The following is a 27305-nucleotide window of genomic DNA, read 5'->3' on the forward strand; positions in this document are numbered from 1 at the left end:
TCTCCCCTTGGCCGGCTGCCTCCCCCTTGCTCCTTTATATACGGGGGCAGGGGGGCACCCCAGAGACACAATAATTGATCTATTGATCTCTTAGCCGTGTGCGGTGCCCCCCTCCACCATATTACACCTCGATAATACCGTTGCGGAGCTTAGGCGAAGCCCTGCGTCGGTGCAACATCATCATCGTCACCACGCCGTCGTGCTGACGAAACTCTCCCTCAACACTCGGCTGGATCGGAGTTCGAGGGACGTCATCGAGCTGAACGTGTGTAGAACTCGGAGGTGCCGTGCGTTCGGTACTTGATCGGTCGGATCGTAAAGACGTACGACTACATCAACCGCGTTGTGATAACGCTTCCGCTGTCGGTCTACGAGGGTACGTGGACAACACTCTCCCCTCTCGTTGCTATGCATCACCATGATCTTGCGTGTGCGTAGGAAAATTTTGAAATTACTACGAACCCCAACAGTAGTAACTTGATATAAAGTTTCATGATCATTATCATTAGCTTCCTCTCTAGTTGGTGTAGGCATCACGGGGACGGTTTTCTGTGATGAGCTACTTTCTAATTCAAGAGAAGGTACAATTACCTCATCAAGTTCTACTTTCTTCCCACTCACTTGTTTCGAGAGAAACTCCTTTTCTAGAAAGATCCATTCATAGCAACAAAGATATTGCCCTTGGATCTTTGATAGAAGGTGTACCCAACAGTTTCTTTTGGGTATCCTATGAAGACGCATTTCTCTGATCTGGGTTCGAGCTTATCAGGTTGAAGCTTTTTCACATAAGCATTGCAACCCCAAACTTTAAGAAACGACAGCTTAGGTTTCTTGTCAAACCCCAGTTCATACGGTGTCGTCTCAACGGATTTAGACGGTGCCCTATTTAACATGAATGCAACTGTCTCTAATGCATAACCCCAAAACGATAGTGGTAAATCGGTAAGAGACATCATAGATCGCACTATATCTAATAAAGTACGATTACAACGTCCGGGCACACCATTACGCTATGGTGTTCTAGGTGGCGTGAGTTGTGAAACTATTCCACGTTGTTTTAAATGAAGGTCAAACTCATAACTCAAATATTCGCCTCCGTGATCAGATCATAGAAACTTTATTTTCTTATTACGATGATTCTCCACTTCACTCTAAAATTCTTTGAACTTTTCAAATGTTTCAGACTTGTGTTCCATTAAGTAGATATACCCATATCTGCTCAAATCCTCTGTGAAGGTTAGAAAATAACGATACCTGCTGCAAGACTCAACACTCATCGGACCGCATACATCGGTATGTATTATTTCCAATAAGTCATTGGCTCGCTGCATTGTGTCGGAGAACGGAGTTTTAGTCATCTTGCCCATGAGGCATGGTTCGCAAGTATCAAATGATTCATAATCAAGTGATTCCAAAAATCCATCCGTATGGAGTTTCTTCATGCGCTTTACACCAATATGACCTAAACGGCGGTGCCACAAATATGTTGCACTATCATTATCAACTTTGCATCTTTTGGCATCAGTTTTATGAATATGTGTATCACTATGATTGAGATTCAATAAACCATTTACATTGGGTGTATGACCATAGAAGGTTTTATTCATGTAAACAGAACAACAATTATTCTCTGACTTAAATGAATAACCGTATCACAATAAACATGATCCAATCATATTCATGCTCAACGCAAACACCAAATAACATTTATTTAGGTCCAACACTTATCCCTAAGGTAGAGGGAGTGTGCGATGGTGATCTTATCAACCTTGGAATTATTTCCAACACACATCGTCACCTCGCCCTTAACTAGTCTCTGTTCATTTTGCAACTCCTGTTTTGAGTTACTAATCTTAGCAACTGAACCGGTATCAAATACCATGGGGTTATTATGAACACTAGTAAAGTACACATCAATAACATGTATATCAAATATACCTTTGTTCACTTTGCCATCCTTCTTATCCGCCAAGTATTTAGGGTAGTTCCGCTTCCAGTGACCATTCCCTTTGTAGTAGAAGCACTCAGTTTCAAGCTTAGGTCTAGCTTTGGGCTTCTTCACGGGAGTGGCAACTTGCTTGTCATTCTTCTTGAAGTTCCCTTTCTTTTCCTTTGCCCATTTTCCTGAAAATAGTGGTATTGTTAACCATCAACACTTGATGCTATTTCTTGATTTCTACCTTCGCCGATTTCAGCATCGCAAAGAGCTTGGGAATCGTTTTTGTCATCCCTTGCATATTATAGTTCATCACAAAAGTTCTAGTAACTTGGTGATAGTGACTAGAGAACTCTGTCAATCACCATCTTATCTGGAAGATTAACTCCCACTTGATTCAAGTGATTGTAGTACCCAGACATTTTGAGCACATGCTCACTAGCTGAGCTATTCTCCTCCATCTTGTAGGCAAAGTACTTGTCAGAGGTCTCATACCTCTTAACACGGGCATGAGTCTGAAATATCATTTTCAGCTCTTGGAACATCTCATATGCTCCATGGCGTTCAAAACATTTTGAAGTCCCGGTTCTAAGCCGTAAAGCATGGCGCACTAAACTATTAAGTAGTCATCATATCGAGCTTGCCAAACATTCATAACGTCTGCATCTGCTCCTGCAATAGGTCTGTCACCTAGCGGTGCATCAAGGACATAATTCTTCTGTGCAGCAATGAGGATAATCCTCAGACCATGGACCCAGTCCGCATCATTGCTACTATCATCTTTCAATTTAGTTTTCTCTAGGAACATATCAAAAATAAAACAGGCGAGCTATACGCGAGCTATTGATCTACAACATAGATATGTAAATACTATCAGGACTAAGTTCATGGTAAATTAAGTTCAATTAATCATATTACTTAAGAACTCCCACTTAGATAGACATCCCTCAAGTCATCTAAATGATACGTGATCCAAATCAACTAAACCATGTCCGATCATCACGTGAGATGGAGTAGTCATCAATGGTGAACATCTCTATGTTGATCATATCTACTATATGATTCACGTTCGACCTTTTGGTCTCCAGTGTTCCAAGGCCATGTCTGTACATCCTAGGCTCGTCAAGTTTAACCCGAGATTTCCACATGTGCAAAACTGTCTTGCACCCCTTGTATGTGAACGTAGATCCTATCACACCCGATCATCACGTGGTGTCTCAGCACGACGAACTGTCGTAACGGTGCATACTCAGAGAGAACACTTATACCTTGAAATTTTAGTAAGGGATCATCTTACAATGCTACCGCCATACTAAGCAAAATAAGATGCATAAAAGATAAACACCACATGCAATCAAAATATGTGACATGATATGGCCATCATCATCTTGTGCCTTTGATCTCCATCTCCAAAGCACCGTCATGATCTCCATCGTCACCTGCTTGCCACCTTGATCTCCATGGTACCGTCGTGGTCATCTCGCCAACTATCTCTTCTACAACTATCGCTAACGCATAGTGATAAAGTAAAGCAATTAGATGGCGTTTGTATTTCATACAATAAAGCGACAACCATAAGGCTCCTGCCAATTGCCGATAACTTTTACAAAACATGATCATCTCATACAATAAAGTATGTCACATCATGCCTTGACCATATCACATCACAACATGCCCTGCAAAAACACGTAGACGTCCTCTACTTTGTTGTTGCAAGTTTTACGTGGCTGCTACGGACTTCTAGCAAGAACCGTTCTAACCTACACATCAAAACCACAATGGTGATTTATCAAGTTTGCTATTTTAACCTTCAACAAGGACCGGCCGCAGTCAAAATCGATTCAACTAAAGTTGGAGAAACAGACACCCGCCATCCACCTTTATGCAAAACTAGTTGCATGTCTGTCGGTGGAACCGGTCTCATGAACGTGGTCATGTAAGGTTGGTCCGGGCCGTTTCATCCAACAATACTACCGAATCAAAATAAGACATTGGTGGTAAGAAGTATGACGATCACCAACCACAACTCTTTCTGTTCTACTCGTGCATATCATCTACGCATAGATCTGGCTCAGATGCCACTTCGGAACCGTAGCATGCAATTTCAAAAAAATTCCTACGCTCACGCAAGATCTACCTAGGAGATTCATAGCAACGAGAGGGGGAAGTGTGTCCACATACCCTCATAGACCGAAAGCAGAAGCGTTTGACAACGCGGTTGATGTAGTCGAACTTCTTCTTGTTCCGACCGATCAAGCATCGAACATACGACTCCTCCGAGTTCTGCACACGTTCAGCTTGATGACGTCTCTCAAAATCTTGATCCAGTAAAGTGTCAAGGAAGAGTTCCGTCAGCACGACGGCGTGGTGACAGTGATTGTGAAGTGATCCGTGCAGGGCTTCGCCTAAGCACTACGAAGATATGACCGAAGGCGTAAACTGTGGAGGGGGCGCCACACAGGGCTAACAATTGTTGGTGTATGTTCTAGCGGTGCCCCCCCCACATATATATAGGTTGGAGGGGAGGAGAGGCAGCCAAGGGGGCGCCCCAAGTAGGAGGAATCCTACTTGGGCGCCTCCCCAATTCGGCCTCCCCCCTTCCATAAGTTCCGGAGGGGGAAGGAAGGAGGATGGAGAGGGAAGGAAGGGGGAGGCTGAATCCCTCCGCTTCCTTCTCTCTTCCCCTGTTTCCTTCTCCTCCTATTTCGGCTTATATGGGGGCGCACCAGCCCCTTAGGGGCTGGTCTGTTCCCCTCTTGGCCCATTAGGCCCATACCCCTCGACCATTTCGAGACTCCTCGTCATGTCCATGATCTCATCCGGGACTCCACAACATTCGGTCACCAAATCACATAACTCATATAATACAAAATCGTCATCGAACGTTAAGCGCCTCTCCGGTCAATAACCAATAGCACAACCTGGATGCTCATATTGGTTCCCACATATTCTACGAATATCTTTTTCGGTCGTACCGTAATGACAACATACGTTATTCCCTTTGTCATCGGTATGTTACTTGCCCGAGATTCGATCGTCGGTATCTTCATACCAAGTTCAATCTTGTTACTGGCAAGTCTCTTTACTCGTTCCGTAATACATCATCCCGCAACTAACTCATTAGTTACATTGCTGGCAAGGCTTCTTATGATGTGCATTACCGAGAGGGCCCAGAGATACCTCTCCGATACTTGAAGTGACAATCTCGATCTATGCCAACCCAACAAACACCTTCGGAGATACCTATAAAGCATCCTTATAATCAGCCAGTTACGTTGTTACGTTTGATAGCACCTAAGGTATTCCTCCGGTATCCGGGAGTTGCATAATCTCATAGTCAAAGGAATATGTATATCACATGAAGAAAGCAATAGCAATAAAACTGAACGATCATTATGCTAAGCTGGCGGATGGGTCTTGTCCATCACATCATTCTCCTAATGATGTGATCCCGTTCATCAAATGACAACACATGTCTATGGTTAGGAAACTTAACCATCTTTGATTAACGAGCTAGTCTAGTAGAGGCTTAGTAGGGACATAGTGTTTTGTCTATGTATCCACACATGTATCAAGTTTCCGATTAATACAATTCTAGCATGAATAATAAACATTTATCATGATATAAGGAAATATAAAATAACAACTTTATTATTGCCTCTAGGGCATATTTTCTTCACATTTGAGGTATCGTTTGCTATATTTGAGTCATTTGCTATAGTCGCAACTACACGTGGGCGCTAGCTAGCAAGATCATTTGTGTGTCGCTTTGGGAGTTTTCATTCATTGTTCGAGAAACGGGAAAAATATTCAAACAGTTCGGCCATAGGGTGCGGCCAGAGGCGTAGGCCTTGTTGGTATTCTAATTACAGGAATTGCATGTAGAGTCCGGAAATAACGAAAAACGGTGTGTCACCGTGGCGTGCTCCCAGGATCCCGTGGGATAATTTTGGTAAAATTTGGCACAATTTTTGATGCTCACACCTTCCAAATCGGAGCATCTCACAAGGACCATAGTTTCCAAAAGGAGACACGGCACTTCGGTCTCAAATCGTCAGTGACTACATCGTTCTGCCTCAATTTTTTTTTCACGGTAAACAATCACGTATATACCCTAGGTTTGATTTTCTGGCCCATTTCAGGTCTCGTCTGCTATAATTAAGCCATTTTTTGCACTTACCTTGCATTTAGTGCATATAAAATCAAAAGTGTTCTACAACTACATCTGGGTGTTAGTTAGCAAAGAAAGTGTACAAATCATTTGTGTGTCGCTTTGCGAGTTTTCATCCATTGTCCGAGAAATGGGGAGAAGTTTCAAACATTTCGGCGGCGAGGTGCGGCCACCGGCATAGGCTATTTGGTATTTTAATTACAGGGAATTCAGATGGAGTCCAGATATCATCAAAATTGGTGTGTGCCCGTGGCGTGCTCTGACGCTCCCGGGGAAACAATTTGGTAAAGTTTGGCACAAGTTTTGATGATCGCTCCTTCCAAGCCGGAGCATCTCACATGAAGGATCATGGTTTCCAAAAGGAGACGTGTCAATTCAAACTCCAGTGGCCGGTGACTTCATCGTTTGGCCTCATAAAAATTTCCACGGTACGCAATCACCATTATACCATGGGTTTGATTTTATAACGCATTTCAGGTATCGTTTGCTATATTTAAGACATTTTTTGAATCTAACGTGCAATTTGTGGATATAAATAAAATCATGACTGGAACTACATGTGATGTCGAAAGGGTGAGGATTGTCGTTCGATCAAGGAGAATCCAATGGTGCAGACGTACGATCCGTGGGGTTTCGGTTCTGGCCAATCAGAACGCACGACTCAGATCGCGAGCGTGGTAGGGTGGCATCGGCCACGGTTTAGTAGGCACACGGCTTTCGTGAGTTAACCGTGTGCTATTTGAAAACATTTACATGAACTAACAACATATTTTCATTTGAATGAAAATATGAGTTCATTGTTTCGCCTCCATTTTTTTCCACGTAAGAAATCACGATTGTACCCAATGGTTTGGATTTCTGGTGCATTTGAGGTCTCTTTTGCTATATTTGAGTCATTTTTTGCACATCTATACATATGTAGTCGCAACTACACGTGGGTGTTAGCAAGATCATTTGTGTGCCGCTTTGCGAGTTTTCATTCATTGTCCGATAAACGGGAAAAAACTTCAAACAGTTCGGCCGCAGGGTGCGGCCAGAGGCGTAGGCCTTGTTGGTATTTTAATTACAGGAAATGCATATAGAGTCCAGAAATAACAAAAATCATTGTGTCACTGTGGCGTGCTCTCACGATCGCATGGAAAAAATTTGGTAAAGTTTGGCACAAGTTTTGGTGCTCGCACCTTCCATACCGGAGCATCTCACAAGAAGGGTCATAGTTTCCAAAAGGAGACGCGCCACTTCGGACTCCAAATCGTCAGTGACTACATCGTTCCACCTCAAAAAAATCATGGTAAACAATCATGGATATGCCCTTGGTTTGATTTTCTGGCCCATTTTAGGTCTCGTTTGCTATGTTTAAGTCATTTAATTATAGTGTATGATACTACCTTTAATTATAGTGCATAGTATAATAGAGTAGTATCATAGATGATCATATTTATTGCCATGCATGACAAAAATTAGTATTGCATTTAACATGATATGGTATCTACCTATATGATACTCTAACCCTCTCTATCTTCTTTAATTCTTTGCCACATCAGCATACTTGCTATTTCCGAGTGCATGATACCGGCTATGATACCATCACTATGGCCAGCCTTATAGTGGGGAGTGTCATATACTAGTATCATGCATATGATACTTAGTGTATGATACTACGTACCTTCATAGTGCATAGTATCATAGAGTAGTATCATAGATGACCGTATTTATGGCCATGCATGACACAAAGTAGTATAGCATTTATTATGTTACGGTATCTACCTATGTTACTCTAAGGCTGGTCATAGTGGGGAGTAACATATACTAGTAACATGCATATGTTACTAGTCTTTGTTACTACCTCTATAGTGGGTAGTAACATATGTATAGTGTCATGCATGCATCAATTCATTTATTACTTCATTGACTCAATTAGCATTGGGAACCGCTATGTGATGGTAACATATTATGTTAATCTATTTGTTTCTCTCCTCTTTAATTACTTGCCACATCACATATTTTGCTTATGTGGCATGCATGTTACTACCTATATTACTTCCACTATGACTAGCCTAACCCACTCTCCCTTCTTTAATTCCTTGCCACATCATCATATTTGCTATTCTTGAGTGCATAATATCGGTTATGATACCCCCACTATGGCCAGCCTAAGCAAAGAAGGTGTACAAATCATTTGTGCGTCGCTTTGCGAGTTTTCATCTGTTTGTCCGAGAAGCGGGGAGAAGTTTCAAACATTTCAGCCGCGACGTGCGGCCACTGGCATAGACCTAGTTGGTATTTTAATTATAGGAAATTCAGATGGAGTCCGGACATCATCAAAATCGATGTGTGCCTGTGGCGTGCTCTCGCGACCCCGTGGAAATTTTTTTGGTAAAGTTTGGCACAAGTTTTGATACCGTTCCTTCCAAACCAGAGCATCTCACATGAAGGATCATGGTTTCCAAAAGGAGACGTGTCAATTCAAGCTCCAGTGGCCGGTGACTTCATCGTTTGGCGTCATAAAAATTTCCATGGTACGCAATCATCATTATACCACGGGTTTGATTTTCTCGTGCATTTCAGGTATCGTTAGCTATATTTAAGACATTTTTTGAGTTTAACGTGTATTTTGTGAATAAAAATGAAATTACAACCGGAACTGCATTTGTTGTCGAAAGGGATGAGGATTGTCGTTCGATCTGGGAGCATCCAATGGTGCAGACTTACAATCCGTGGGGTTTGGGTTCTGGCCAATCAGAAAGCACGACTCAGATCGCGCGCGGGGTTTGGTTGGCACACGGCTTTCATGAACGAACAGTGTGCTATTCACATACCAGATTGCATATCTTTTGTTCACACATATTGGAGTGAGATCAATTGAGTGTGCTACCTCTATAATAATAATAATAATAATAATAATAATAATAATAATAATAAACAGTTCATATTCATTGCCTGAGCCGACAGCATATCAAGGTAAACATATTAACGGTTCTTACATCAACAGAAAACCGGGCATAACTCACAAATTTAGTACACGCATTAGTTCTAAATTGAACGGATTAAGTTGCAGGGTAGGCATAAAGACTAGTCTTACAGCTTAATTCCCATGTACGTGGGGGAACTGGGATCATTACGTTGACCCCGAATGAACTTGGGTTTTCTGTTGATTTTACGCTTCTCTGTTAGATGGGTGCCTGGTCCCTTGGCTGGCAACTCAGCAAATTCATCGTACTCGTCCTCATGGCAACATCCTCGACACCCAGTACCCCTTCCTCTTCCCATGCATCACTACATGGCAGTTCTTATGCAAGGGGTCTTCCGCATAGAAAATCTGGGTAGCATCGCTGGCCAGAATGAACGGGTCCGCGTGATATGCCATCGTTCTCCTGTTAACACAGGCCTTCCTGTAATCGTCAACCTTTACATGACCAAGAGGGATCCATGCGCACCTGAATAATGCCACCTTAACTTTCACATAGTGAGGCTCCCAAATCACTTTGATGGTTCCATAGTATACCCTTTTATCAGCTTCATCTACAGTCATGCATTCTATTCGAACAGGGTTGTTCTGATATGGGGTATTCTCATCACGTTCCTCAATGTAGAGCGTGTACCCATTTATGTCATATGCTTGGTACGTCAACACTATAGGTGATGGCTTTTGTGCCAACCACGTAACAATGTCATCGATGGATCCTTGTGCCAAACGATTCTTCAGCCATTCGGCGTAGTTCTTAGTGTGCTCCTTCATCTCCACATCTGATGAAGGCACCATTGGTAAGAAGCTTTGGCGTATCTCTGCCAAGTGTTCTTTGGCAAAAGAGCTGAGAATTGGGCTATTAAGCAGTACCGTCAAATGAGCTTTCTCTGCCAATTCTCCGGGTGCAGCCATTTGCGTGCCAGCAAGGACTGGCTTATCTTCCAGCCTTCCCTCATGGCGAGAGAGGGGCAAACCTATATGTCTTTGTTTCATGTATCCGGTGCAAAGCTCAACCACCTCCTCCGTGGTGTCACCTGCAGGATGCTTGCCTCTGGATGGTTTTGGTTCCGACAATAGCGCTTCAGTATTCCCATGAACCTCTCGAAGGGATACATGTTGCGAAGAAACACATGACCACAATACTTTATCTCGTCGACAAGGTGCACAGTGAGATGGACCATGACATCAAAGAATGACGGTGGGAAAAACATCTCTAGGTTGGACAATATTCTTGTAATATCCTCTTGCAAATGATCCAACTCTTTAGGATCTACAACTTTCTGCCATAGTTGGTTGAAGAAATCATAGATCTCAATGAGTGTGTTTCTTATATCTTTGTCCATCAGATTCCGGATGCCCTCCGGGAGGATTTGTGTCAACATTACGTGACAATCATGTGACTTCATGTGTCCCAACTTCATTTTACCTAAGCTCACATCCACGAGACTTCTGATGTTTGCAGAGTAGGAAGAGGGTGTCTTAACTAACAACAAATAGGTGAAGAATTGTGTTGCTTCTTTTGTACTGAAATTGTAACTGTGGGGAGCTTTGATGAATTTGTCATCATCTTCTGCTTCACTCTTGCGTTTTGATTGATCAGCAAGCATATTGAGCCGTGCACCGTCACCATCCTTTGTTTTACCTTTAATCTTGAGCAGAGTACCAAGGATGCTTTCACGTACGTTCTTCTCTACGTGCATGACAACAATGCAGTGATGTACATGTAGAATCTCCCAGTAAGGTAATTTCCAGAAAACCGATTTCTTCTTAAACACTTGACCTTTTGGTGTTTGTTTCACCGTCAAAGCGTGCTTCTTGCCAAGCACAACATTAATTTGTTTAGCCATGTTGTGGGCCACCTCCCCATCATAGGGTCTTGGGCCCACATCAACCTCTGTCGTACCATCAAATTCAGCTTTCATCTTTTGGTATGGGTGATTTCTCCGTAAGAACCTACGATGACGCAAATACACAGTTTTGCGCGAGTTGGGAAGAAATCTGCTAGTTGTCCTATCCATGCATGTGACACACCCTACATCTCCCTTTGTTTTCTGCCCCGATGTGTTGCCGAATGCTGGCATATCTTGAATGGTGTGCACCAGCATCGCATGTAGATTGAAAATCTCCTTTTTGTAAGCATCATAACATTTTACAGCAGGCGCATCTATCCACAATGTCAATAGTTCTTCTACGAGTAGCTGAAAGTAAATGTCAATGTCATTTCCAGGTTGCTTCGGGCCTTGGATAATCATTGACATCATAATGTATTTTTTCTTCATACACAACCAAGGAGCTAGGTTATATATATGCACAGAAGCACCGTCCATGTGCTGTGATTGGTGCTCATATCGCCAAAAGGATTCATCCCGTCAGTACACTCCCTGAGCCTTATACTTCTAGGATCCTTCGCAAAGTATCAAAACTTGTTATTGATTAATTCCCCCTGAGCCCAATCTTTCGGGTGCCTCATATATTTATCCGCAGTTCGCTCATCATGATGCCACCGCAACCTCTTTGCCTCTCTAGGGTTTGCAAACAAACGCCTCAACCTTGGAACTAAAGGCAAGTACCAAACAACCTTGAACGGGATTCTTGTCTTGATCTCGTCGTCCAATTTGTACTTGTCCTCTGCTCTCCTGTGCTTGTATCGTGCATGCTTGCATGTGGGACATGCACACAAATCTTTGTACTCACCACAGTACAATATACAATCATTCACACAAGCGTGTATCTTCTATACTTCAAGTTCCAATGGGCAAACAATTTTCTTCGCTTCGTTCGTGCTTCTGGGGAGCACATTATCTTCCGGAAGAATTTCTTTGAATAGACCTAATATGTCTGTGAAGCCCTTGTTTGATAGACCGTTTGCTACTTTAAATCTGAGAAGCGCCAAGGTGGCACTCAACTTGGAATATTTATTTTTGCAGCCTGGATACAATTCTTTCTTGGAGTCCGCATCAATGGTTGGCAGATCCTTGTACCCAATCATATCCTTTTTGGGGCCCTTGAAATCTGCAATCATAGCAGCAAATCTGGCATATCAAGATCGTCGTCATCTGCGTCGACGTCTTGGTTTTCCAGTGGGCATTTCGGCTTTTCGGTGTTCCATTGGTAGTTTGACGCCTCTGCCCCGATGTTAGATTCAACATCCATGTGACACTGACCGGGGTTTAGCATCTCACAGCCCTGGGTATATTCATCCATGACCTGCTCTTCACCGTGTCTAGTCCAATGTGTATATCTATCCATGAATCCCCGAGAGAGTAAGTGCCACTAGACATCTCCAACTTCACGTGACTCTGTATTGGCACAATGAGTACATGGGCACAAGATGTAATCCGCATCACCAATTATCCTCCTTGTACTTTTAGCCAAATTCATGAACTATGTCACGCCACTAATAAAATATGTGGTTCTCCGATTCTTCATCCATTGAGATCGTTCCATCTGCACCACACGAATCGTAATTAAAAACAAAACAACAACATTAATACACGGATTAACTGATGCCCAAAGATGCATGCATAAATCACAAGGTTTAATTTTCATAAGTACCGAGGGCGCTCCATGTTGTTATCCAGACGTGCAATGAAAAAAATTAATGGTCAGTCAATTTACACGCAGAGTACTACAACACTACCCTTAGTAATTGAATACCTTAATTAATTAGCCGCGCATCGACCTCCACCCAGCAGACAGAGAAGCGCAATGCGGCGGCCCGCCGAGATAGCGGGGTCGAGGAGCAAAGCTTAGTGCGGCTGCCTCCTAAAGTTCGACCTCCACTATCCCGCCATCGATCGCGATGGATGTGCTCCAATCACGCCGCCGCCGACCTCGATGGTTGAGCTCCTCCTATCTCCTGCCGCAGACCGAGGATTGACCTCCTATGATGCCGCCACTGCCCATCGACAGAGGATTGACCTCTTATCCGGTAGCCGCTGCCTAGGCCGCCGCTGCCACCATCTCTATCTGTAGAGTGGCTGCTTTATTTTTTGACGGATATCCGCAGAGCGGCTATTTACACGGTATCACTGTAACTCAGTTATATGTATAGGGTCACATACGGTTATGTAACGGCAACCGTGTCTCACCTACGTTGTCTTCTCACATGGTTTGGTGCGGAAATCGTGTGTGAAGTTGTAATACCTAACACAAACGACATGTATAAACAGTGTGCCGTATACAACATATAGTGCCATAAGTAGTTCCCAACCGTTAGCTTATTCCCACAGTTTCCCCATTTCCCCCAAATCCCTAGATAGCCTCCAAATTCCCTCGCGCGGTGCTGACATTAGGGGAATGCGGACGAGTGGTGCTGATGGTTTCAGTGCGGCTACTCCTACTCGTATCGCTGCTCTCGGCAGCGCCGCCACAACGGCGGTCGCCGCCGAGCACTTGCCTAAAGTCATCGGAAGGCAGGTGTACTACGGATCCGAATCGTCCTGTCAGGTTCCAAACCATCCCGATATTTTTTAGCATGTCCAAAGTAGCTCCTTGCTGAATCCGTCCTGAATGACCCCCCACCCACTAGGAAAGCGATCTATCGCCGGATCCGGAGCATGACTCCAGACTCCCGCAACACGTGTTCGACTCCGATTTTTGTGCCACCGAAAAGTACCAAAAGCTGAGTTGTGTGCACATGCACACTCCCGCTCGACGTGTATGCACAGAGCGATTCGACATTGGCAAGCGGTTTCTCAGTTGCCCCTTAGAGGTTAGTGCTAAGTTCATCATTTTACTTGAGTTAATGCCAGCGCTCATCATGAATACTATTTAACATTGGCATGGATATGAGGCTTGTGCCTTTGTTAACTGGCTGGATGAAGAATGGCATGGCAGGGCTCGGAGTTTTATCACCAAGCTCGTAGAAGATAACGTAAAGCTGAAGAAGAAACTGGCTGATCTGGAATGTACAATCAGTACGATGAAGCAAGAAATAATCAATCATAGACAACAGATGGAAGCAAGAGACAAGAAGGAACTAGCATGTGTAGTTGTGGTTGTCACATTAGCCATGTTCTATGCGCTGTTTGCAATGATGATTAGGGGTTTTGTTTGACAGTATTGCTAAAGCACATCTAGATGTGCTATAAGTAATGCACATCTAGGTCTTATGCCACAGATGTTACGCGAAGATTCGTGCAGATATTTTCCTTTGTCTTTTTTATTTTCCTTTGTAGTTTGATTATGGCTTTATCAATAAGAAGAGCTCAATTTATTGCTTGCCAACTGTCCTAATTTGTTCGCACCGGTACCGGTGCATAATCCCAAAACTCGTTCCTTGTTTTTGTCCTGAAAAAAGAAATCAGCCAATAGGAGTCCTGCGACTAGTATGCATTCAATGGCTTTAGACTACTTAGCATAACATGCGTGCAATGGTATTGATTACCAAATAGTAATCATCAAGTTATCTCGTTTTCCCCCACCTAGGTCACCGGTACAAAGGGAGCAGAAGTACTACGAAAAATGCTTGTTTCATATTTGGACGCTTCAACGCGTGTGCGTAATTAATTATCACACTGAGAACTGCGCAACCTCGGGAATTTGGAGCGACTGGGTACAAATAATTGCGGTTGATTATATCAGCGGTTAGATAATACATCAACCCCCGCTTCAATTGGCATTTCCTCTTCTCTACATACCCCGCTTAATTGTCCACCATCTTCATCGTCCCCGGCAGGCCGCTACACACTTGCACACACTCTGCAATCTTGCTTTCTTGTGGTTTTTATACGACCACAGCCATGTCGAGCAACAACAAGGACAACATTTGAATCATCCCGATCGTCTTTCACGAGTCCGGCGTCGAGCCCAGACCTCGATTATGTCCGGATCATGGAAGGGACGCCGTCTCCGGAGTCGTCAGACGACAACCAGATGGACGAGGAGCCATCGGAGGACGAAGAAGAGGACGACGATGATGATGAGGAGAAATGGTCGAACGAGGAGGAGGAGGACGACGACAGCAATGACAATGACAATGGCGGTGGTGATGAAAAGCCAACGGTCAGCGGCAAGAAGCGTCCTCGCCAAGACGATGTCGCGGGGCCATCCAACAACAACAACAACAACAAGGACTAAATTAAGCAGACTGTATATATCTCTGTTTCCATTCGCTCATATTTGTTATCTTTGTTTATCCTGTCAGTCTCATCACAGACGGTTAGTAATACGTATTCGACATAGATCTTCTACATTATCGCCCAAAGGTTGGTTTGTTGAACTGTGTGCCCTGACGAGCACACAATTCACGAAAAAAGATTGTATGGGCTGTCTATAATGATCGCACACAATTCTAATTACTGATCTATTTGTCAGGTATCACACACATCTTGTTACGCCGAATCGTTTGTGTTCACCTCGATCATTGCAAACAGTTTATCCGAGTGAACTGTATGCCGTATATCGCACACACCTTGATATGGCGGCCCGTTTCTGTTGTTTTGTCTCATCGCAAACAGTTCGTATGGATCAACTGTATGCCCTGCATCGCACATGCAAATAAAATCGGAACCTTGTTTGATGTATCATTCATCGCAAACGTTTTGCATCTTTTTTGACGGTTTTGTTACATCACCGTTTGTGATTAATGCATCACACACAGTTTCGTCAAAGGGTCTCTGATCATAGTGTCGCGTTAGCAGCATCCTGCAGTAGTGTTTGTACTACTTCCAGCAGCCTATCCTCTGCCGAGCACGCTCAGTAAGAGGCAAAGGAGAAGGAGCCTACCGACGAGCTGGACAACTGCAATCCGGTGCCTGCCGCTGCTGCACCTTCAGCGACGCTCACCTCGAACGCCCTCTGCCGCTCCAGACGACCCCTCTCAAAGCGGCAGGACTCCTTGTAGATATCCTCATTCCTCGCCTCTGCGACAACGTGTGTTGTGGCCATGGCGGCGGTAAGACTCTTTGCATGCTCGATGAGGCGCTCCTCCTCCTCCCGCAAGAACTCAGTGTAGCGCGCAAGGTCGCTGAAGCATGTGCGGGCCTCCACCTCCACCTCCCGCCTTCGAGCGGCGGTGGCTGAGCGGGTGATGACCCCGGCGGTCGACGGTGAGCTGGCGGCCACGGCGGCCTACGGTGGGGTGGCGGCCACGACCGCCACCTCCCGCCTTTGGGCCGTGGTGGCAGAGCGGGTGATGGCCACGGTGGCTGACAGTGGGGTGGCGGCCACGACGTCCACCTCCTACCTTCGGGTCATGGCGGCGGAGCAAGCGATGACCTTGGCTTTCGACGGTGGTGTGGCGCCCACGGCGGCATACGGTGTGGTGGCGGCAACGGCGGCCGGCAACAGCTGCCGACGGGCAGCGGCGGCGGAGCGTGTGGTGTGTGTCGCGCGCACACCCAACAAGGACGCCACACACACTACACTACGTCGGGGACTGCGCCGCCGCCGCGGTGTAGCCTCCCAGCTGGAGTTGTCCTCTGATGATGGCGGAGTGGCTGAGCGACAATGATGGACCGGTGCCATTCGCAATTGTGGGAGAAGCGGACGAGATAAGCTACAGGGGGGAGGGGAAAATGCAACACAGGACTCGCCGGTCGTGAGCGTTTATATTGCAGGCCGGTAAGCATTGTGATTTTGGGGGATTTCGCCAAGTCGGGCAGGAAGCTTGCGCGGCTATGCGCGGGAATCTGCACGGTTGCACGGGAATGGGCTCACCGACGATTCATTGGCGCCACTTCGAGTCACCGTTTGCCCAAAAGAATGCCCATGCGCTGCTCAAGCTTGCGCTCGAAGCCGTCTGCGGCAGCGGGGTGACAAGACGTGCGAGGGACGAAAGGACACGTACACATACGGTTAATAAAAAACGTTTGCGATTTAATTACCTACCACCCCCGTCCTGGTTTATAAGTCCTCGTTGTATTTTTGTGCCAAATTTTGACTAGAAATTTAACTAATAAAATACAAATGCATGTCGCCAAAGATTATATCATTAGATTCGTATTTGAATATAGTTTCCAATTATATAATTTTTATAACATGCATTAACATTTTTTAGTTAAATTTAAGGTCAAAATATGGCTTAGAATATAAAGGGGATTAATAGACCAAGACGGACGTAGTAGCACACGGCCGCTCTCTATGCAGCGTCGCAACTGCCGGCTGGCTTGTAGACGACCATTTCCTGCGTGTTCAACTGCTCTATGCGTGTGGTTGCTCATGGTTGTGGCGGCCGCGGCACGCTCTGCTCGCGTCCCGCCGCGTGCGCTTTGCCCGCGTCCCTCCACGTGTGCTGCCATTGTTTGGGGTCGGTGCATGATCACGTACGTTCGTGTTGCCATTATGCATGCGGTTGTGCCGGGCGCGGCGCCACGATACAGTTACCCGCTCAAAAACTGCCATGCGGACGTGCCGAGAATCCAGGCCGCCCAGCCCCTATTTATTCCCGCGGCCATTTACCTTCATCTCTCGCGCCACACGACACAATAAGAACACCCACGACGACACATACAGAGAGGACATCCACTATCGGATTCAGGGCTCCGCAGACCCAAGAAGGTTCAAACTCTGGGGCGTGAACGAAGGATCTCGCTTCACAATGATGCTACCTTGCCATACCCATGGCCTGATCCCGCCTAGTGCGCTGGATTGCGAGGATGAGATGAACACAGAGATTTACCCAGGTTCGGGCCACCTTGCGATGTAAAACCCTACTCCTGCTTTTGGTGGATTGGCCTCACGAGGAGGTAGAGGATGAACTAGTGCAGTGGATGAGTAGCCTCGCGAGGGCTCAGGTGGTGAGGATGGATCTGTCTGGATCTGGGCCCCTTTCTACCGTGGTGGCTAGCCTCTATTTATAGCGGCCTTGGTCCTCTTCCCTCATAGCTTAGGCGGGAAGGGATTCCACAACGACCAATTTTGAAAGGGGGCAAGGAGTACATTTTATCCTGACGAAAGGTGGTCTTCGCCTACAAAGCTTCCGACCATGACGCAGCGGTAGGCTCGGCGATGACATCCGTCCTGCCGAGCTCGTGGTCTTGGTCTCGTTGCACCAGAATGGAAAGCTTTGGGGCCTTCCTTGGGAACCTGCACTTGCCCTTGCTCCCTTAGCACCGAAGAGGAAACTGTCCCCTCTGCGCCTGCTGGCGCCCGCCTGGCCTTGGCTGTCATGGCTCACGTCATCGCGACCTCACAAGGCGAGAGGCTTGCATAGAGTTCTCCACTCCTCGGGAGGCAGGCTCGGGGAGCTGCTCCTCTCGAGGTCTTGGCATCGTTCCCCTCGCGAGGTCGGGGCCCTCGCGAGGATCTTGTCCTAGGAGTCTTGTAGCTTGGCCCGTACCGGGCCATCAATGAGCCCGCGCGCTGGGCCGCAGGCAGGAAAATCTGGGTACCCCCGATCCCAGAACCCCGATAGTAGCCCCCGAGCCCAAGGCGTGCTCGGCCTGGCTTCGAGGCGAAGGCAAGGAGTGAAGGGTGAAGCATGGCAGGCCCCAATCGCCTGCGGGCCAGGCTTGATGCGTGGCGTACGACGGGACGTGGGCGCCTCCGCTCCCCACGTCGCCTCGGCAACTGCCCAGGCTGACAAAAGCCTGGCGCACACTGCAGAGCCATCATTGCTCTTCTTCCTTGCGCCTTTCCTCCCTTGCCAAGATCCCCTTTCCTTCACGATAAACTCCTCCAGATCCAGGCGCAGCGCCGTCCTTCCTCTCACTCCCCCAACCTCAAGGATTCCTCAGATGGCGCCCGCCGGGAAGTCGAAGTCTGAGGCCCAGGCCTCAACCTCCTCTTCTCTCCCGCAGGCGCTTATGGCCTCCACCATTGCCGACGAGGGGGAGACACCAATGAGTGGGGCCAAACCCTAATCTGGTGTAGCTCTATGGAGAAGAGCACCTTGGCGAAAACAGTCTACCCTTTCTTCCTCCATAGCATCTCCGCCAGGGTCGTCCCGCCCTTCTTAGAGTTCTTCACCGCCATCCTCGAGCATTGCAAGATCCAGGCCCTCCATCTTCATCCCAACTCCATCCTGCTCTTGTCCGTCTTCGCCTTCTACTGCGAGGCCTTCGTAGGTGTGAGGCACCCAGTTGCCCTCTTCTGCCACTACTTCAGCATGCGGTTCCACGACAAGGAGCAGTGGTCCACGTGCGTCTCTTTCATCGCAGTCCAGAGCGGGAATGTGCTCCTGAAGGCCGGGAAGAAAGTGGAAGGCTTCCATCACCGTTGGGTCTTCTTGGACACCAAGGGCCTCAATCCGCTCGTGGAACTTCCGGAGGAGCTGCCCGAGAAGATCCAAGCGTGGGGCTCCACGAAGCTCACCGATCCATGGGCAAGACCCGTTCTGGAGCGAATAGCCTTAGATATGGAGGCCAAGCGGCTGATCGGGGCAATGATAGTGAAGCTCTTTACGCAATGCCTGGCACCACTCCAGTCTCACTCGAAGCCCTTGTGGAAGTACCAGGGTGTGAGTGACGATGTGAGGTTGCGCCACACCGGCTTGATGAGCGGAGAGCTTAAGGCGGCCTTGATCGCCCTGCTAGGCGGTGTCCCCGCGGACATACCCAAGGCGCTCGCCCCGCTGTACCACTGCCATGACCAGGAGGCCCTGGTTGCCGCCATGCCCTCCTTTGACGAGCAGGGGCTCGACCCGCCCGTCGATCCTGACTCCCTCATGGACCTATCCTCCGGCAATAGCAGCGACGAGGAGGACTCCGAAGAGACCGAGGATGACGGCTTGGTGGGGACGTCCCCTCCATCGCAACGCGAGCTCCTCCGCAACCTCGAGGATGACGACGACACCGTGGATTCTCCGGTCGCAGACTCCCCGCGCTCCGCCAGGGTCCTCAGGCGGTCTAGGCCCGTTCCTCAGACCACGCGAGCGTCTGGCCGGGCGGTCTCAGGAAAAGGTGCGGCCGCGCCCCCTCTGGGGGGATCCCCGCACTCCAGCAGGGTGGTCGAGACGTCGGTCCCGTCTCCGTCCGAATCGCAAACGGGGGACGGGGTGACCGCTGCTGGGGCGGACGCGGCTCCACCAGTCATGACCTTTCAAGGCGACCTCCTCACCTCTCCAGGCGGCAGCGCCATGCCGGGGCCCATCGAGGAGCATCCCGCTCGCCGCCTGGATGCGGCCAAGGCCACACCAAAGAAGGGTGGGGGCGTCCCAACCTTCGCCGAGAAGGAGAAGAGAGGAAGTGGATCGCACTTGAGGAGTAAGTAACCTTCCTTGCTTTTGGTCAAGCCTAGATTGCAACTGTGTTCACAGCACTCCCCTGTTGATGACCAGGAGTGGCAATGTGATGAAGAAGAAGAAGGCGAGCACTGAGCTGAAGGAGCCCCTGTCCTGAGGGTGCTGTCAGCCTCCGGTTGTGGCCGCGGCAGGCGCGGGAGTGCATCGCGCCAGCCCATCACAACCCCTGGGCGCTCAGGTGGCATTGCGCCTGAGCACACTGGTGTACCGCCTGCCCTTGGAGCTTCGCCGGCGCCGCTTGGGGGACTGACCGCCGAGAACATGGGGGTTCACGAGGAAACACTCCTTGTCCCAGCCGCGGCGACCCCAGCGCTGGTGGAGGGGCGACTCCTTGCCCCCCTCCGGCGGAATCCGCCCCTGAGGATGCAACAACGCAGCTTCAGGAGGAGCCAGCCCCCGTGGGCCAGCAGGCTGTGAAGTCGTCCGCCCTCGTCGTGCCCGAGCAGAGCCTGGAGCCTCTGGTGCCCCAATCCAGCCACGCCACTGCTTCCTTAGCCACAACGTCAGTCGACGTGCTAGTGTCGCCTCCTTGTCAGGCCCTCGCGCTTGCGAACTGCGGCCCCCTGATCAGGCTCGGGGCCTTGGACGAAGCCTACATCGCGCTCGGCTAGATCCGAGCTGACCTCCAAAATGCCGACAGGTGCCTCGCGAGGGAGCGCCTGGGCTTGTTTCGGGGTGGCTCCAGGCCGACACAGCCACTAGGACGGCCTAGGGCCAGGCTGAAGCTCCCACCATGGAAAGCAAGAAGGAGGCCGCCGATGGCAAGGCAGCTCGCGACGCGACGCTGACTGAGGCAGCGTCTGTCATGAAGCTTTGCAGCGAGGCAGAGGCCAACCTGGAGGCCCTTCAAGAGGAGCAAGCCACATACGCACAATGGCTCCACCAGTGGGAGGAGGACCTCAAGGGCCGCGAGGTGAAGCTCACCGATCGCAACTTCGTCCTGTCCTAGGTGACTATTGATCAGGCCGCGGAATGCGAGCGTCCGGCCAAGCTGAAGGAGGAGGTGGTCGAAACCCAGACGTCCCATGTCCAACGCGTCTCCGAGGTGACAACCCAGCTGGATGCCAGGGAGAAGACCCTTGTCGCCACCGAGAAAAAGGCGACCGCGGAGCGCGACACCTTCCCCTCCCTCGAGCTCAGGGCTCGCCAGGGGCTATAGTCGATCTGCAGGGGAGGCTTCAAGGATTCGCTCGCGCCCCCCGAAGGTGGCTACGCAAGTATCTCCTCCAGGCTTGTCGAGGAGCTCGAAGGTGCCGCCGCCAGGGTGGACTCCTTCCTGGAAGATGAGTGCCGCTCTGTCTTCTCTGCGGCAGTGACGTGCATCTTCAGCCACCTCTACCTCCAAGATCCCGGCTTCGACGTCGACGCGGTGGTTGGCCCGGTTGCTCCTGAGTCCCGTGCTGCCGTTGAGGCGGTCGTGGAGGGCCATGTGGGCATGCTGCTGAAGAAGTTCACCTGCATCCCTGACGCCGAGCCCCCTACGGTGGAGGCAAGTGGCTGCAACGACGACGGCAGTGATGTTGACGATGAGCTTGCCACGGATGGGATGAGCGGCGGCGATGGCGACAATGAACCCTCCTCCTAAATTTTACCCTGCGACATTTATCATGCCTTGTATAAGACTTTGTTTGAATTTGCAGAACATTTGGTGCCTGTAATAACTGTTTGGACTCCGTGATTTCCTTTTCGTGCTTGGTTTCCTTCTTGTTTGCCTTTGTGCTCTATGTCGGCAGGGCCCAGCCCCGCGCATACCTCGACCGCCGTTGGGGCGTCCGGATCGCCAGGACGAAACCAAGGGGCGGGGGGCTATGTGGCTAGTGAGGCCCCTGAGTCACGATGCTCAGGGGTCCCCTTGACGTGCGAGCAACCCTCCTAAAGGAAACATGGGCGGCGGCAAGGTTAATCCGGAGCCCTTCATACCTTTCCTTGCCAGCTTTTGCCTGGGAGGGGCACAAGAAGACCAGGTACAAGGGACCTGGTGAGGTGGCATGTGCCAGGCCTGGCCTAAGTGTAGCCCCCGTGTCCAGCCCCCTCGCGCGCGCATCCCAGGGGAATGCTGCATGACAGGGCCGTGTGAAGGGATGAGAGGCCATCCTGAAGTTGGTGCAGCCCCTAGGGTGCCCTCAGTTGTTTATCCACCAGCGCGGAGCATGGGGCTTCCACTTGGGCGTGGGCATAGTCGCTGCTCGACCGTGTCGTCCGCCAGCGCGGAGCATGGGGCTTCCACTTGGCATAGGATGGGAGCTCTATGTTAGAATCTCTGGGCGTGTACAACCTTATTTCGTTTGTACGCATGACTGGCATGACAGAACTGGAGGAGGTGTATCTGGGCACCCGTGAGCCAGCGCGGGACTCATGAGGCCCTACTTCAAGGCGGGTTGCACCTGAATCTTCTAGTGCGGAGCGCGCTTACAAAAACCTGTGTGATGGGGGCGACCTGCGCCGAATGAACATTTGGAGGCCATCGCATTAGAAGGCCGAACAATAAGGACCCCAGGAGGTGACGTGAACGGGGACGGCTGCCAGACAGAGCTCAGTCGCTTGGGTTTATCGACGCTGCAGGGACGGACCCGAGCACAGACGCCGTGTTCAGTCTTCTCATGCAACAATCTCGAGGAAGGACACCCGGCGCGTGGCTCCCACGATGGCGCAACGTTGAACTACGGTTGGACGAACCGGGCCGCGCGCCCTGACTCACCCGCTCTCGATTAGCTCACACGAGGACAAGGCACCAAGTATCCCGGGAGGTGATGTGCATGGGAGCTGGCCCGCGAGACAAATCTCGGTCGCTTGGGTTTATCAATGAGGCGGTCGAGGGCGGGGTTGCGAGGGCACATCGACATTCATGGTGACGAAGCACCGGGCACGCAGGTTGAAATACTTAGGAAAATCATAAAAGGCAGAGTTAGTTCCGATACATGCGCAAAACGATGCAGCTGTAGGGGCGGGCCCTGACAGCTTGAGGATAATGCAGCCCGAGGGGCGCCCTCAACTGAACAAACCAAAAAGTCACCTAGCACCAGTGTTGTAGAAGCGTCGAGATAGCTGAAGACGCGTGCCGTGGAGATTGGTCCTCATGAGGCAGGCGGCTCCGGAGGCCTACGAGACCCACGAGGCCCAGGGGCTCGGGAGGATCCGGGATCTCCTGAGACGCGACCGCCGAGCGCCTGGCCTCGTGAGACGCCATAGCACACTGCACCAGGCGGTGGTACGAGGCGCCTACGTTCAGCAGTCCGAACAGCATGCAGATGTAGTTGCAGGGGTAGCCCCCACTCTGGCCGACGTGTGATGGCCAGAAGAGATCTTGCGAAGCGCCCTTGTTGAGGCACGGGATGTTGATGCAGACACACAACACGTCGCCCATGTCGGGGGCTGCGGCTGCACTGGGTGGTGCGGGGTGACGCTCGCCATGCATGGCATGCGCCTCCTGAAGCTCCTTCATCGCCTTGGTGATGAATTCTCGTGTCCCTGGCGCCTCGCGCCTTGCTCCTTGCTTGTGGGGGCATGATACGCCTCCAACGTATCTATAATTTTTGATTGTTCCATGCTATTATATATTCTGTTTTGGATGTTTAATGGGCTTTATTATACACTTTTATATTATTTTTGGGACTAACCTATTAACCCAAGGCCCAGTGCAAATTGCTGTTTTTTTGCCTATTTCAGTGTTTCACAGAAAAAGAATATTAAACGGAGTCCAAACGGAATGAAACCTTCGGGAGAGTTATTTTTGGAACAAACGTGATCCAGAGGACTTGGAGTGGATGTCAAGTAATCAACGAGGAGGCCACGAGGCAGGGGGCGCGCCTACCCCCCCTCCCCCGGGCGCGCCCTCCACCCTCGTGGGCCCCTTGTGGCTCCACCGACCTACTTCTTCCTCCTATATATACCTACATACCCCGAAACCATCGAGGAGCACCACAAAAACTTAATTCCACCGCCGCAACCTTCTGTACCCGTGAGATCCCATCTTGGGGCCTTTTCCGGTGCTCCGTCGGAGGGGGCATCGATCACGGAGGGCTTCTACATCAACACCATGGCCTCTCCGATGATGTGTGAGTAGTTTACCACAGACCTTCGGGTCCATAGTTATTAGCTAGATGGCTTCTTCTCTCTCTTTGGATCTCAATACAAATTTCTCCTCGATCTTCTTGGAGATCTATTCGATGTAACTCTTTTTGCGGTGTGTTTGTCGAGATCCGATGAATTGTGGGTTTATGATCAAGATTATCTATGAACAATATTTGAATCTTCTCTGAATTCTTTTATGTATGATTGGTTATCTTTGCAAGTCTCTTCGAATTATCAGTTTGGTTTGGCCTACTAGATTGATCTTTCTTGCAATGGGAGAAGTGCTTAGCTTTGGGTTCAATCATGCGGTGCTCGATCCCAGTGACAGTAGGGGAAACTAGACATATTGTATTGTTGCCATCAAGGATAAAAAGATGGGGTTTATATCATATTGCCTGAGTTTATCCCTCTACATCATGTCATCTTACTTAATGTGTTACTCTATTCTTATGAACTTAATACTCTAGATGCATGCTGGATAGCGGTCGATGTGTGGAGTAATAGTAGTAGATGCAGGCAGGAGTCGGTCTACTTGTCACGGACGTGATTCCTATATACATGATCATGCCTAGATATTCTCATAATTATGCACTTTTCTATCAATTGCTCGACAGTAATTTGTTCACCCACCGTAATACTTATGCTATCTTGAGAGAAGCCACTAGTGAAACCTATGGCCCCTGGGTCTATTCTCCATCATATTAATCTCCCGTCAACAAGCTATTTTTATCGCCGTTTATTTTGCTTTCTTTACTTTTAGTCTTTATCATAAAAATACCAAAAATATTATCTTATCATCTCTATCAGATCTCACTTTTGCAAGTGACCGTGAAGGGATTGACAACCCCTTTATCACGTTGGTTGCAAGGTTCTTATTTGTTTGTGTAGGTACGAGGGACTTGCGTGTGGCCTCCTACTGGATTGATACCTTGGTTCTCAAAAACTAAGGGAAATACTTACGCTACTTTGCTGCATCACCCTTTCCTCTTCAAGGGAAAAACCAACGCATGCTCAAGAGGTAGCAAGAAGGATTTCTGGCGTCGTTGCCGGGGAGGTGTGCACCAAGTCAAGTCAAGATTTGATTTCCCGTCAACGAGCCATTTCTGGCGCCGTTGCCGGGGAGTCTACGCACAAGTCAAGACATACCAAGAACCCATCACAAACGCTTATCCCTCGCATTACATTATTTGCCATTCGCCTCTCGTTTTCCTCTCCCCCACTTCACCTTTGCCGTTTTATTCGCCCTCTCTTTCCGTTCGCCTCTTTTTCGCTTGCTTCTTGTTTGCTTGTGTGTTGGATTGCTTGCTTGTCACGATGGCTCAAGATAATACTAAATTGTGTGACTTTGCCAATACCAACAACAATGATTTTCTTAGCACTCCGATTGCTCCTCTTACCGATGCTGAATCTTCCGAAATTAATGCTGCTTTGCTGAATCTTGTCATGAAAGATCAATTCGCCGGCCTTCCTAGTGAAGATGCCGCTACCCATCTAAAGCTACCCATCTAAATAGCTTTGTTGATTTGTGTGACGTGCAAAAGAAGAAAGATGTGGACAATGATATTGTTAAACTGAAGCTATTTCCGTTTTCGCTTAGAGATCGTGCTAAAACTTGGTTTTCGTCTTTGCCTAAAAATAGTATTGATTCTTGGAATAAGTGCAAAGATGCTTTTATCTCTAAGTATTTTCCTCCCGCTAAGATCATCTCTCTTAGAAACGATATTATGAACTTTAAGCAACTTGATCATGAACATGTTGCACAAGCTTGGGAGAGAATGAAATTAATGATACGTAATTGCCCTACACATGGTTTGAACTTATGGATGATTATACAAAAAAATTATGCTGGATTGAACTTTGCTTCTAGAAATCTTTTAGATCGGCCGCGGGAGGCACTTTTATGGAAACCACTTTAGGAGAAGCTACTAAACTCCTAGATAATATTATGGTTAATTATTCTCAATGGCACACTGAAAGATCTACTAGTAAAAAGGTGCATGCAATTGAAGAAATTAATGTTTTGAGTGGAAAGATGGATGAACTTATGAAATTGTTTGCTAATAAGAGTGTTTCTTCTGATCCCAATGATATGCCTTTGTCTACTTTGATTGATAATAATAATGAATCTATGAATGTGAATTTTGTTGGTAGGAACAATTTTGGTAACAACGCTTATAGAGGAAACTTTAATCCTAGGCCGTATCCTAGTAATCCCTCTAATAATTATGGTAATTCCTACAAAAAATCTTATGGAAATTTTAATAAGGTGCCCTCTGATTTTGAGACTAGTGTTAAAGAATTTATGATTTCTCAAAAGAATTTCAATGCTTTGCTTGAAGAAAAATTGCCTAAGATTGATGAATTGGCTAGGAACGTGGATAGAATTTCTCTTGATGTTGATTCTTTGAAACTTAGATCTATTCCACCTAAGCATGATATCAATGAGTCTCTCAAAGCCATGAGAATTTCCATTGATGAGTGCAAAGAAAGAACCGCTAGGATGCGTGCTAAGAAAGATTGCTTTATAAAAGCGTGTTCTTCTAGTTTTCATGATAATAAGGATGAAGATCTAAAAGTAATTGATGTGTCCCCTATTAAATCTCTGTTTTGCAATATGAATCTTGATAATGATGGTACTGGAGATGAGTCAACTTTAGTTAAAAGGCGACCCAATGATTCGGTGTTTTTAGATCTTGATGCAAAATTTGGTAAAAGTGGGATGGAAGAGGTCAAAACTTTAGATAGCAATGAACCCACTATTTTGGATTTCAAGGAATTTAATTATGATAATTGTTCTTTAATAGATTGTATTTCCTTGTTGCAATCCGTGCTAAATTCTCCGCATGCTTATAGTCAAAATAAGGCTTTTACCAAACATATCGTTGATGCTTTAATGGAATCTTATGAAGAAAAGCTTGAATTGGAAGTTTCTATCCCTAGAAAACTTTATGATGAGTGGGAACCTACTATTAAA

This window comes from Triticum aestivum, chromosome 5D (assembly GCF_018294505.1).
Source record: "Triticum aestivum cultivar Chinese Spring chromosome 5D, IWGSC CS RefSeq v2.1, whole genome shotgun sequence".
Taxonomy (NCBI): Eukaryota; Viridiplantae; Streptophyta; class Magnoliopsida; order Poales; family Poaceae; genus Triticum; species Triticum aestivum.